Consider the following 14,740-nt stretch of genomic DNA (forward strand, 5'->3'; position numbering starts at 1 on the left):
AAGGCCGAGAAGCCTGACTATCTACCAGATCCTGCCGAGGGCTCAAGATCGTAGCTGAGGTAACAAGCTAAACGTCGAAGTCCACGTGGAACTACTAGTGAGACTGAAGTCTCTCTGCAAAAACATAAAATAGGCAAACGTGAGTACAAATGTACCCAGCAAGACTTACATCAGAACTATCTACATATGCATCATTATCAACAAAGGGATGGTGGGGTTTAACTGCAGCAAGCCAGCTTTGACTCAGTGGCTAACCTGAACTACGACTACAAGTAACTCTTTTGAGGTGGCGCACACGAGTCCACATATTCACCATATCAATACACCACTATGGATCCGCTCCCGTCTCCCTACGAGAACGCCATCCATAGCACTCACGCTTATCTTGCGTATTTTAGGGTATCCACTTTCACTTGTCTATGAACTGATATAAGCAACCCAGAAGTCCTTTACCGCGGACACGGCTATTCGAATAGATGATGTTAACCCTGCAGGGGTGTACTTCTTCATACATGTTTCCACCACTTAGCGTCTGCACACGACATGTGCTCGGCAGACTTCAAGCGAAAGCCGACGTGGGTGTAGACCACGACCTACCTAAACACTCAAGTCTCTAGTCCAGGTTTATCGCCTATTCGGGTTCCATCCATGAGGAGATCCGGCCGGAGTTTCGCTCACAGCCCCAAACGATGTGAACAGGGTTCCCGAGATACCAAACGGGCATCCGGTACACCGTGCCACGTACCTACCGCATCACAGCCCACCCCTATGGTCAGCGCTGTCCACGGCCTCCAGTAAGCTACAAACACCAGAAACTACTTGCAACTCCTGGACAGAGGACTAGGGTGAATAAGAAGTCGAGCGGGGTCATATTTTCAGGGCCCAATGTATGGTAGTAGCTGAATCATGGATCACAAACACAGAACTCAGTTCCTGAGGACGGCTGCAATGAGACAACCCACCATGTACTCCTACATGGCCTCTCACCGCTACCTTTACCAAATCGTGTTCACACACTTAGCTCACACACAGTAGGACATGTTCACACGCCTCTGATTCATCCCCGATGAACCAGACCTGACTCAACTCTAAGCAGTAGCAGGCATGACAAACAAGCATGAATGAGTAGGCACAACAGGGCTCAAACAATTCCTACTCATGCTAGTGGGTTTCATCTATTTACTGTGGCAATGACAGGTCATGCAGAGGATAAAGGGGTTCAACTACCGCAGCATGTAACAGTTGAATCGGTGTTGTCCTAATGCAGTAAAAGAGAGCAGGAGCGAGAGAGTGGGATTGTATCGGAATGAACAAGGGGGTTTTGCTTGCCTGGCACTTATGAAGATAGCATTGAGTCTTCATCAGTGTCAACGATCACATCATCGGTATCACGTCTATCGAGAGGGGACAATACCGGCAACACAGAAGGGAACACAATCAATGCAATGCACAATATGATGCATGATCATGACATGGCAAAATGAATGTGTGTTGGGATAATGCAACTAAAACCAGATTAAATGAAGTTGGTTTGAATATAAAATTCAAATTCAAACTCCATATGTGATTAAATAAATGCCCTTTAATTTATTTGTGCTAAACAGCAGCTATAAGTTGTTCTAACATGCATGAAAATGGTACAGATGGATTCCTTGAATTTTTCTGATAATTTTTCATATATAAATTATTTAATTTGGAGTTACGGTTAATTTTCTATGAATTTTAGAAGTTTATACAATTTTCTGGAATTTCAGAATTAAATTAAATCCAGAAAATGAGTTATGACATCAGCACTGCGTTATGCTTGCGTCAGCAAGTCAACAGGGCTGCCCCGGGTCAAACCTGACGTGTGGGGGCCACACGTCAGTGACACAGTGCTGGCTGGAGTCACAGACATGTGGGGCCGGTCAAAGGCCACGTCAGCGAGGTCAACGCCGACGCGTGGGGCCACTGCAATTAGATTAAACTTAATCTATTTTAGTTAGCCGGTTAGTTAGGCCGTGGGGCCCGGCTGTCAGTGGATCTGGGGGTTAGTTAGTGGGGTCATTAGCGCTAATGATGACGCCACGTCAGATACGCCGGCAATGAGTCGCCGGTGACCATAGAACACGGCGGGGCACGCCGGACTTGCGCTAGAGGCGTCAGTTTGGCGCGCTGAGGGCACCAGGGGATGGCCCTTGCTCCCGCGCATCCAGAGGACCGAGTGGGAGGTCGTGGGGTCGACGGAGCTCGTCGGAACGGAGCTCGCGGCGGCGCCGGAGTTCGGGTGGTAACGGGCGCGAGGCCCTGGTGGGGTTTTGGACAAGCTGAGCTGCGCATGGGCTTCCTGTGAGCCCCACGAACTCAAAGCCGTGCTCGGACGCGACCGAAATGAGCCATGGCCGCGACGGCAGCATGGCCGGCGGCAGCGAGCTCCGGTTGCGGTGGGACGGAGGGTACAGCATGGGGGCGAGCGAATGGAGAGAGGGGAAACACAACGGGGCTCACCGCGATGCCGAAGAGGAGGTCAGCGAGCTCGGGGAGGTCCTAGCGGCGCTGAATCGACCGGAGGCGATCGCCGGCCGTGGCGATGAAGATGGCGGTGATGGCATGGCTTCAGGGCACCCGGCGTCGCGTGCGTCGTGGTAGAGCTTCCCGGATCCAAGGCGGAGCTCGTGGCCTAACTGGCTGGGCGTGGGGATGCTGGTGGCTCCGGTGGTGCTCGTCGGCGGTCTCGGTGCGTCCGGGGATGAGCGAGGGAGAGAGACAAAGGAGGGAGAGGAGATGCAGCGAGTGAGGGAAGAGAGAGAGGGAACACGGGGCGTCGTCGTGGCGCGAATTAGGACGAAGGGCGGCCTCCAGCGCGAAGCAGGAGGTGGCCGGGGCTCTCGGGCGCGCGCCACGCCTCGCCTCTGCCTACTGGCAGAGGAAGACGACGACAAGGGGGGGAAAGGAGGTGGGCTGGGCCGCGCTGGGGGAGCCGGGCCGGGCAGGTAAGCAGGTAAGTGGCCCAGGTGGCCTTTCTCCCCTTTTTTTCTATTTTGTTTCTCTTTTCTATTTCTGTAGTTTTGTTTCTGATTTAGTTTATAGCCCAAATCATTTTAATAAACCCTGCAAATAATTGTGGCCATTAAATGAATTATTACAAAGGCCCTTAACTATTTTCAGAATTGTTGGAGCATTTAAAAATATTAATAGTATTTAAATGCCCCAATTCAAATACAATATGGATTATTCAAAATTCCATAATGGCCCAAAAATATTGGCATTATTTTTGGTAGAGGTTTTTCACCTTTGTCAAAAACCATGAACATTTTTGAAAGCCATTTGGACTTACATTGAAAATATTTTAGGTGAACCTAGTGAATTCCTTTAATGCTAGGGTTTGAGCAATCCCCATTTCAAGTTTCTTTGGAATTTAAACATGGTGCAACACTCTAATGCATGCACTAGGCATTGTCAGAACTAGGGATGTGACAACTCACCCCCACTAAACAAGAATCTCGTCTCGAGATTCAAGCGTAGGGTAAGGTGAACGGGAACGCAACTAGTACAATCTTCACGATCCAGGTTGCACTTCATAGGAACGTTGATTTGAACACCATTATTGTCTTGAAGTCTTGCTCTGAGAAATCCTGTCAACATGACATGGAGGGAAGAAGGAGACTCTAGAAGGGTCGATCTTCTCGAAGATCGAACAACTCAGGATTAACTCACGGAATGAGACATAGCAACATCTCTCGAGCTGAGGGATGAAGCACATCTCTAGAGAAATGGAGTGGAACAGATGACGAAGGTTCACTAGGTAGACAACGATTCCACACCTAAGAAGGTGGTAAACGATTGTCAACGTAGCGAGGAGTTAAGTTGCCATGATACCATAACGATACACCTTAGGGAAGGTGACTCGTAGAGATATTCCCTTAAGTGGCAAAAATAATTACCTTTGATTCAGAGATCATTGAAACTCTTTAAACCAGCCTAAGGCAATTCACAGCAATCGATTGGAGGGGGTCGGTAGAATGGCATACTCGGACTTGGATGATGTGGATTACCTTGTTGAAGACAACGTAATGGATGAATTTTGCTTATCACCGGAAATGGAAGAGACCCATGGTAGAATGGCACATTGGCGGTGCAAGCTAGGAACAAAATGCAAATGCTGGGAATGATTCTGGTAACTGGGGAAGAACCCAACAAAAGAGAGTGAATTCACTGTTTGAAAAGGTCATAGCATTTGCCGAGGAAACTGAGAGGAATCCCAGTTAGAGATGATGATAACACGTAGTGCTTGTGCGTGCTCTCAAGAACTTGAGCATTTCCACAATCATCAAGGTTTTACCAACATCCGTGTCAAGGATCCTGGCAACACAACATACTACCATGATGAATAGCGATGGACGATGCAGATGCGAAGGAGGATAACACCTTCTCAGATTACACCTTAGCGAAGCCAAGGAACAAAATCTGGATGATCGACCGAGAGACATTTAGCACTCCGCTTCTAATGTTCTCCTTGATGTGCTAGTATAACCCATTCATAGATATGGTTTGATATCTAAAACATCAAGTAAAAAGGTCGGATTTCGGGATCTCAGAAATCCATAGGGGCAACTAGGGAGTAAATCCTACGAAATCCCTATGGGGGGGGGGGGTGGCCAACTTCCTCAATCAAGATATTACAATAATAGGTCTTTTGGCTGGGTGGTGCTGGCCACGACATCCACTTTACCAGTTATCGAGGAACCAATATTATAGTTCTTGGGGAAATGTTCCAACCATCATATCTGCCTGAGATTCAGATCTGGTTGGTGTCAGGATATTCCAGACTCATCGAGTCTAGGAAGAAAAATGAAGGTTTGCAACACAAATCGACGAGATGACGTTGCGGGATTCTCGGGAGATGAACTACGATAGCAAGCTCCAAAACATGAGCTGGTTCTGCTACAAACATGTGAACACGTTGTCCCAGACAAGCATGACCACGTGGTAGTCTTACAATAAAACACTACCGAGTTCTGGTTGGGAACCATCAGCGAGGGTATCGAAGTTCTTTCATAAGTCCGGATTAGCTCTTATGAAGGAACTCCTTCTCCTTGAACAAATCAATCAGTGGCTTGGTGTGCTAGGGATACATATAGATTGAAGGTTGCAAGTCTTCAAACCACAGCATTCTTCGCACGTGTGCATGACTGATTTGGAATGATTCCAAAGAAAGCAACATTGACTTTCTCGAATCCACGGCGGCAACTTGCATCAGATGCACATGAACTGGAGGAAGTCACTTCTTACATCCGAACATATGCTTCATGAACTAGCATGAACAAATGCTTTCAAAAGTTTCCAACACTAGCTTAATGTTCAACAAAATCATGGAGGAGATAAGGATGTTGTCAATGGGCTCAACAACAATTCATCCGGGTTTCCTTTTAAAAGGAATTCCATAGTTAAGTGAACACGGTGATAGCATTGGTCAGACCAAAGATGTAATGGTGTATGCTCGAGGGATCAACCACGAATAAGACAACATTACGAGCATCGTTGGTACTGATTTGACTTGACGATGGCCCACACTCAAATCAAAGGATTGATAAAGACAATAGGTCCAACAACTGATCACAGGGACCAATCGATGAAGATATCATCTTTCTTCAACACACACTACACAAGAATATCCCTTTGGAACGAACTAAGTCAGGCAAGATTTTATCTTCCAACTCTCCAAGTTGTTGTCTAGCTTAACCAACTAGCTCAGGGATATCTAACACCGATCTTGGAGAGAGGGTGGTTCACAAGAAACCAACTTGATCACGAACTCAACATAGCGGTCAGGTGACAACCCGGTAACACCTCCAAGAAGATATTTGGAAAGTCACGAACCACCGGTATGTTACTAAGCTCGAGAACAATCTTGCTTTTGAGGGCAAGACGATATGATCAAATGAGTGAGGACTTGACAAGATCCTAACTCATCAATCGAAGGGTGCACCGAAATAAGGACTAGGTAGCACGATCAGTCTTAGAAGGATGATTCGAAAACCAACATACTAAGAATGAAATTATTATCCTTTAACTACCAAGCAACAGAGTTGCTAGCAGTATTGATTTCACACATCACAATTCATTTGTCGGTATTCCGGTTGCATCAACACGAGGGCCGAGGAATGAACAGTGATGGCAAGAAGTATCACTGTACCAAGAGTTCATAGGATGGTGTGCAATTCCTATAACAATCTCGATATAAAATATGTAATACTCCAAGGTAGAGCAGAACAAAAGCTGGATTAGCAATTTGATCTGCGGAGCACAACTTCTTTGACCCAATCCTGGATAGGGAAGAGGTACTGGAGTTTGTTTCTCCTAGTCATTCCGCGATAGAATGGCTTGACGGACCACAAGAGTAATAGGCATCGATAAACGAACGCACGCATACTCTTGACTATCAATTGATAGACGAAGGTCAGTAGACAACTAAAGAGGGACAACTCAAAGGAACATATAACTTTCTGAGTTGTGGATACATGGGTTGGTATGCTGAACAAAGTTCAACATAATTCTTCCGGATAACCCATGCAGAAAGGTTGAGCTGGCAGAGTCACAATATAGCCTGGAGAACTCATAGAGGGCCTGTTGTGATCTTTTGATCCAACAAACTTCTGCCATAATGGTTCATGGTATTTGGAAGAACGATATACCACGGACCTCGAGGACTATCGCAAAGGTTACTAATATACTAAAAGAACTAGCAACACTATCAACATGATGTAAGTAGGGTGAATATCGGGTTTAAGAACCCAGGAATAGAATACCTAATAACTAAATGGCATCACGGGATGCTTTCGATAATGACGGCCAGAATCATCACACTGGAACATAAATCATGGCTAGACTACTAGATGATCCCCTGAGACACCTAGGGTCACAATAATAACTCCAACATAAAGGTTGAGGCAGTAGAGTACCTCAGCTCAACAATTTGTGTGATTAACCTGGCCTAACAGACATTGAAACCGGAGAAAAAGGATTTTGCAAATGCATCAGACTCTTTAGAAACCTGGGATGACTCGGACAGCATAACGGCTGTAAATGCTCAGAAAAGATTTGAGACATTCACAAAAATGGTGGCATAACCACTCAGAAGCACAATATCAAGGTTTCGAGATCAACAGTTAACATACAGAAGATAGTAGGAACTGAACTGAGGCTTGAATCAACAATCTTATAAGTCTACGGATTAGTAACACGTGATCCTGATAGAAAAAAGAGATAGCCTAGTTCTTAATCCCCGTAGGAAAGATAAGATGACTCAGATCAGAAGGGCATAAAGTATAAGGAGTAAAAAGAGCCTTACGTTCCAACCCACAAACAATTCCCTTATATAATTAAAGAATTCCTAGACTCAACTTCGACCAGTTTGGCTTGGTAATCCTACAGGCAGTCAAGCTCTGATACCAACGCTGTCAGGACCCCGACTCAATGCCACATCGATCTAGCATGTAACACCTCATATCACTTTGTGGCCTCACGCACGGTATCCCCACGGGTGTCGCATTACCTTTGCCCGGGACCGTTTGCGCCTTTTGGCACACGTATATGACAGTGTCGCTAGCATCCATATGATAAGGAGCCCGGGCTGACATGGCTAGTCGTAAACCCAAAGTGGCATAGACTTACAGGGACAGGCATCCATGACCCAGCATCGAACGTGTCGGTCATCAGCGAGTGAATCCAGGCTGTAGCACTGGGCTAGCAGGACTCCGGTGAACCGGGCTGTAGCGGGCTAACAGGACTCCGGTATTCATCGCGTGACATTTCCCCGAAGGGACAGACACAGGAACGAAGAAGGACACATGCCGGCCAGCCTAAGTGTCCCGGAGCAGTAGCAAGCTACCATGGCTCGGTGGAAACACTAGGAGACGTTTCCCGGTAAGAGAGGCTACCAAGGATAAACAACTAGGTTGTCAGATCCCACACATACCAAGCATTTCAATAACATACACACAATATGCTCGATATGTGCAAATACAACATGGCATCACAACATGACTCTACAACTCAAGTATTTTAATCAATAGGCTCCGAGGAGCGAGATATTACAAACATGGGTCTCACGACCCAACAATCAGAGCATACAAGTCAAAGCACAAGCGGAAGCTATCATGTCTGGGTACAGACATCTATAAATGAAAAAGGCCGAGAAGCCTGACTATCTACCAGATCCTGCCGAGGGCTCAAGATCGTAGCTGAGGTAACAAGCTAAACGTCGAAGTCCACGTGGAACTACTAGTGAGACTGAAGTCTCTCTGCAAAAACATAAAATAGGCAAACGTGAGTACAAATGTACCCAGCAAGACTTACATCAGAACTATCTACATATGCATCATTATCAACAAGTAACTCTTTTGAGGTGGCGCACACGAGTCCACATATTCACCATATCAATACACCACTATGGATCCGCTCCCGTCTCCCTACGAGAACGCCATCCATAGCACTCACGCTTATCTTGCGTATTTTAGGGTATCCACTTTCACTTGTCTATGAACTGATATAAGCAACCCAGAAGTCCTTTACCGCGGACACGGCTATTCGAATAGATGATGTTAACCCTGCAGGGGTGTACTTCTTCATACATGTTTCCACCACTTAGCGTCTGCACACGACATGTGCTCGGCAGACTTCAAGCGAAAGCCGACGTGGGTGTAGACCACGACCTACCTAAACACTCAAGTCTCTAGTCCAGGTTTATCGCCTATTCGGGTTCCATCCATGAGGAGATCCGGCCGGAGTTTCGCTCACAGCCCCAAACGATGTGAACAGGGTTCCCGAGATACCAAACGGGCATCCGGTACACCGTGCCACGTACCTACCGCATCACAGCCCACCCCTATGGTCAGCGCTGTCCACGGCCTCCAGTAAGCTACAAACACCAGAAACTACTTGCAACTCCTGGACAGAGGACTAGGGTGAATAAGAAGTCGAGCGGGGTCATATTTTCAGGGCCCAATGTATGGTAGTAGCTGAATCATGGATCACAAACACAGAACTCAGTTCCTGAGGACGGCTGCAATGAGACAACCCACCATGTACTCCTACATGGCCTCTCACCGCTACCTTTACCAAATCGTGTTCACACACTTAGCTCACACACAGTAGGACATGTTCACACGCCTCTGATTCATCCCCGATGAACCAGACCTGACTCAACTCTAAGCAGTAGCAGGCATGACAAACAAGCATGAATGAGTAGGCACAACAGGGCTCAAACAATTCCTACTCATGCTAGTGGGTTTCATCTATTTACTGTGGCAATGACAGGTCATGCAGAGGATAAAGGGGTTCAACTACCGCAGCATGTAACAGTTGAATCGGTGTTGTCCTAATGCAGTAAAAGAGAGCAGGAGCGAGAGAGTGGGATTGTATCGGAATGAACAAGGGGGTTTTGCTTGCCTGGCACTTCTGAAGATAGCATTGAGTCTTCATCAGTGTCAACGATCACATCATCGGTATCACGTCTATCGAGAGGGGACAATACCGGCAACACAGAAGGGAACACAATCAATGCAATGCACAATATGATGCATGATCATGACATGGCAAAATGAATGTGTGTTGGGCTAATGCAACTAAAACCAGATTAAATGAAGTTGGTTTGAATATAAAATTCAAATTCAAACTCCATATGTGATTAAATAAATGCCCTTTAATTTATTTGTGCTAAACAGCAGCTATAAGTTGTTCTAACATGCATGAAAATGGTACAGATGGATTCCTTGAATTTTTCTGATAATTTTTCATATATAAATTATTTAATTTGGAGTTACGGTTAATTTTCTATGAATTTTAGAAGTTTATACAATTTTCTGGAATTTCAGAATTAAATTAAATCCAGAAAATGAGTTATGACATCAGCACTGCGTTATGCTTGCGTCAGCAAGTCAACAGGGCTGCCCCGGGTCAAACCTGACGTGTGGGGGCCACACGTCAGTGACACAGTGCTGGCTGGAGTCACAGACATGTGGGGCCGGTCAAAGGCCACGTCAGCGAGGTCAACGCCGACGCGTGGGGCCACTGCAATTAGATTAAACTTAATCTATTTTAGTTAGCCGGTTAGTTAGGCCGTGGGGCCCGGCTGTCAGTGGCTCTGGGGGTTAGTTAGTGGGGTCATTAGTGCTAATGACGACGCCACGTCAGATACGCCGGCGATGAGTCGCCGGTGACCACAGAACACGGCGGGGCACGCCGGACTTGCGCTAGAGGCGTCAGTTTGGCGCGCTGAGGGCACCAGGGGATGGCCCTTGCTCCCGCGCATCCAGAGGACCGAGTGGGAGGTCGTGGGGTCGACGGAGCTCGTCGGAACGGAGCTCGCGGTGGCGCCGGAGTTCGGGTGGTAACGGGCGCGAGGCCCTGGTGCGGTTTTGGACAAGCTGAGCTGCGCATGGGCTTCCTGTGAGCCCCACGAACTCAAAGCCGTGCTCGGACGCGACCGAAATGAGCCATGGCCGCGACGGCAGCATGGCCGGCGGCAGCGAGCTCCGGTTGCGGTGGGACGGAGGGTACAGCATGGGGGCGAGCGAATGGAGAGAGGGGAAACACAACGGGGCTCACCGTGATGCCGAAGAGGAGGTCAGCGAGCTCGGGGAGGTCCTAGCGGCGCTGAATCGACCGGAGGCGATCGCCGGCCGTGGCGATGAAGATGGCGGTGATGGCGTGGCTTCAGGGCACCCGGCGTCGCGTGCGTCGTGGTAGAGCTTCCCGGATCCAAGGCGGAGCTCGTGGCCTAACTGGCTGGGCGTGGGGATGCTGGTGGCTCCGGTGGTGCTCGTCGGCGGTCTCGGTGCGTCCGGGGATGAGCGAGGGAGAGAGACAGAGGAGGGAGAGGAGATGCAGCGAGTGAGGGATGAGAGAGAGGGAACACGGGGCGTCGTCGTGGCGTGAATTAGGACGAAGGGCGGCCTCCAGCGCGAAGCAGGAGGTGGCCGGGGCTCTCGGGCGCGCGCCACGCCTCGCCTCTGCCTACTGGCAGAGGAAGACGACGACAAGGGGGGGAAAGGAGGTGGGCTGGGCCGCGCTGGGGGAGCCGGGCCGGGCAGGTAAGCAGGTGAGTGGCCCAGGTGGCCTTTCTCCCCTTTTTTTCTATTTTGTTTCTCTTTTCTATTTCTGTAGTTTTGTTTCTGATTTAGTTTATAGCCCAAATCATTTTAATAAACCCTGCAAATAATTGTGGCCATTAAATGAATTATTACAAAGGCCCTTAACTATTTTCAGAATTGTTGGAGCATTTAAAAATATTAATAGTATTTAAATGCCCCAATTCAAATACAATATGGATTATTCAAAATTCCATAATGGCCCAAAAATATTGGCATTATTTTTGGTAGAGGTTTTTCACCTTTGTCAAAAACCATGAACATTTTTGAAAGCCATTTGGACTTACATTGAAAATATTTTAGGTGAACCTAGTGAATTCCTTTAATGCTAGGGTTTGAGCAATCCCCATTTCAAGTTTCTTTGGAATTTAAACATGGTGCAACACTCTAATGCATGCACTAGGCATTGTCAAAACTAGGGATGTGACAGAAGACTTCAGTTGATGTAGAGGGAGCTGGAGGAGTTGGTGCTGGAGCTGGTTGCCCTGGAGCTGTAGGAGCTGTAGCTGGTGCAGATGATGTAGCTCTTGTGTTTGACACATGCACTGTAGCTGACCTTTGAGCTCTAGGCACTCTGGCAAATGCATCTGTGGTTGTCTTGCCCTTCCTCTCCTGCATGTCATCCTGCAGCTTCTCCACAACTGATTGAATCTCAGTTACTTTGACATCAAGATCATAGAATTTTTGTTCCATGATCCTTTCCAGGCTCTCCTGGTTTTGAGTTAGGGTGGCCAACCCCTTCTCAATCCTCAGTGTTGATGCTATCAAGTAACCAAGCTGCTCCTGTTTGTTCTTCAAGAAATACTCAGATGCCTCCTCTTGAGTTGGCATCTTGTCAGCCTTCTCTTTCCTTGCTTTCTCTTTCTTCTCTTGAGCTTGCACTGATGATGGATCATTCTCATTCATGACAATTTGATTGTCCTCAAAGTCTGGATAGAGAGGAAAATGTTCCTTATCCAACTGATACTTTCCTATGCCCATCTTTGAGTTAATCAACTCCTGAATCTATGGGGCATATCCACAACTTCTCTTCTGATCTGCTGCAGTCCTCTTAATGGTTTCTACCATAAGGCTCATGACCTTGAATTTTTGGGGCACATAAAAAATGTGAAGCATGTTAATTGCATGCCCTCTTATCATGTTGTGGTCACCTGATTTGGGAAAAAGAGTGTGCCTTAAGATCCAATTGATCGTAGGAAGCCCTGATAGAAGAAAATGGACTGACCCAAATGAGAAAGTCTCAAGGGCTTTGTCTGGGATCTCTTTGTACATATGTGACATATAATTGTGTCCCATCTTCTTCTTGGCATATATATCCAAATCATCTTCACTCTCTTTTGGGGCATTGATCAGATTTGCCCATTCCTCTATGGTTGACTGATATCTTGTTCCTTCATACATCCAAACTATCCTGCCATCTGGATAGAAGTGTGCTATGGAGTAGAATTGCATAATGAGTTCATCATTCCAGTTGGTGAGCTTCTGCCCAACAAAGTCTGCAACTCCACAAGCAATGAAACTGTCTTGCACTCCAAGATAGTGTTCTTCATTTTCCTTTATGTAGGTCTAGTCGACCCATCTCATATCACACACTATAGGCTTCTTGCCCAACAAGATTATCTCATAGAAGTCCTACTGCTCCTTGTGTGGAACCTGTAATCTACAACAGTCCTTCTCCTGGTGGCATATGGATCAGACAATCTCCATAGCCTCAACCCTGAGTCTTTCCTGATCTTCATGTTCTCAGCCACAGGATGAGCATCATTGTGGTCTGGAATCTTGGGTTTGAGCTTTCTTAGGACCTGCCCTTCTTCATCTTCCTTAGTAGCAATCTCAGGCATTGGCGCCTTGTTCTTCTCAGCTGCCGATATACTCCTGGTATTTCTCTTTGGTGCAATTTTGGGCTTGGGGGTAGCTTTGGGTGCTTCTTTGGGCTTTGATGTTGCAGCCCCTGGCTTTATTGTATCACCCATAAGCTTCTGTGCCTTTGGTGCTGGTGCAGCAACCTCTTCTTCCTCTTCCATCATGGAAGGTTGACCAAGAACTCTGGCCATGGTCTTCTTGACCCTTTCCTTCCTTTTCTTTCCTTCTACAGCTGGCTCTTCAGGCATCTCAGGTACTTGAGTTGATCCTCTGGCTTTATACATTGGCTGTCTCCCTGCTGGCCTTTTGATCTTCATGCCTGGCTTTACTGCAGTTGAACTGAGCACCTTCTTGAGCACTACCTTCTTGGAAGTAGCCTCATCTTCTGCTGCCACATAGTCCTCATCGTCTGAGTCTGAGGTTCTCTTCCTTCTAGATCTTGTGGCTGCTTTGGGCAAGTTGCTTGGAGTGCTTCTGCTCCCTTCATCTGAAGTACTTGAGGGACTAGTGCCCTCACTCATGTGAATCTGCTCTTCTTCCCTGTTCTGACTGTCACTAAGGTCTGACATGCTGCAAATCACTGACTGCTGACCCTGTGAATAGTTATAGTTGAGACAGAGTGGATGAGCATCACAAAATGCAGAGATTTTTGCAAAAGAATGATTTAAAAACTTAGTTTTAGTTTCCACAGAAAGCATTTCGGATCTACCGATTTTCAAACTCGGTGATACCGAAGCAGTTTTGGAACCTAAACTAGTGATCCCAGTCAGACCGAGTTACAGTTCGGTGGCACCAAGACTGCTAGGGTTTCACAAAGTTCTAAAATCGGTCACACTAATTTGTAATTCTCGGTCAGACCGAGACTTACTAGTGCAATGGTGTTAGCCAAATCGGTGGGACCGAGTTTTTCAACTCGGTGGGTCCGAGATGGTTTCGGCGGAAACCTAGCCCTAAATTTTCGAATCACATCTATTCTAAGGATCACATTGGCTGGATAGGAGTGTTTCAATCGTGGCAAGATGCATTACAAACACAATGTGCTGAGAATCAGATGAGGAAAGCACTGTGATTGAGTTCATACCCTAGTTCGGCGGTGAACTCGCTACGGCGGCAACGGCGGAGAAGAAATCCGTTGACGGCGGTGGAGACCAGCGATAGGAGGCGGCTGGCGACGAAGTCGACGATCCGTAGATCTAGTAGGCAGAGCGAGCTACGCGCGGGCGAAGGGGTTTGGAGGAATTTCCAAATTTTTGCCCGTGTCTATATATAGCCCGACACTGTCGGTGTGACCGAGTTGAACAACTCGGTGGCACCGAGATGCATAACTGTTAACATTTATAGCAACTCGGTGTGACCAAAAAGTTCATATTGGTTGCACCGAGATGGAAAGCTTAGATCAACTTAGTGATCCCGGTGGGACCGAAATGGAGGAATCGGTCAGACCGAGAATCACAAAGAAGTTTTGGAAGTTTAAGTCTATGACGAATCGGGGATCCAAGTGCTCCTCACACAGAGTGGTTCGAATCTGACTTGATCAAATTTTGTGATGTAGCATGAATAGAGTTTGAGACAAGAAAAGCATAGATAGCTAGAGAAGGTTCTTAGGCATTCTTGTCCATCCACTTGGTCAAAGAAAAGGAAACCAATCAATCAAACAACAGGTGGATGTCCTCGAATGAGTAAAATATGCAACCAGCATGCTCACACAATAAAGTGACAAATTAGATATGTGGCAAAGCATGCACAAC

The sequence above is a fragment of the Triticum dicoccoides genome, chromosome 1B (assembly GCF_002162155.2).
Source record: "Triticum dicoccoides isolate Atlit2015 ecotype Zavitan chromosome 1B, WEW_v2.0, whole genome shotgun sequence".
Lineage (NCBI taxonomy): Eukaryota > Viridiplantae > Streptophyta > Magnoliopsida > Poales > Poaceae > Triticum > Triticum dicoccoides.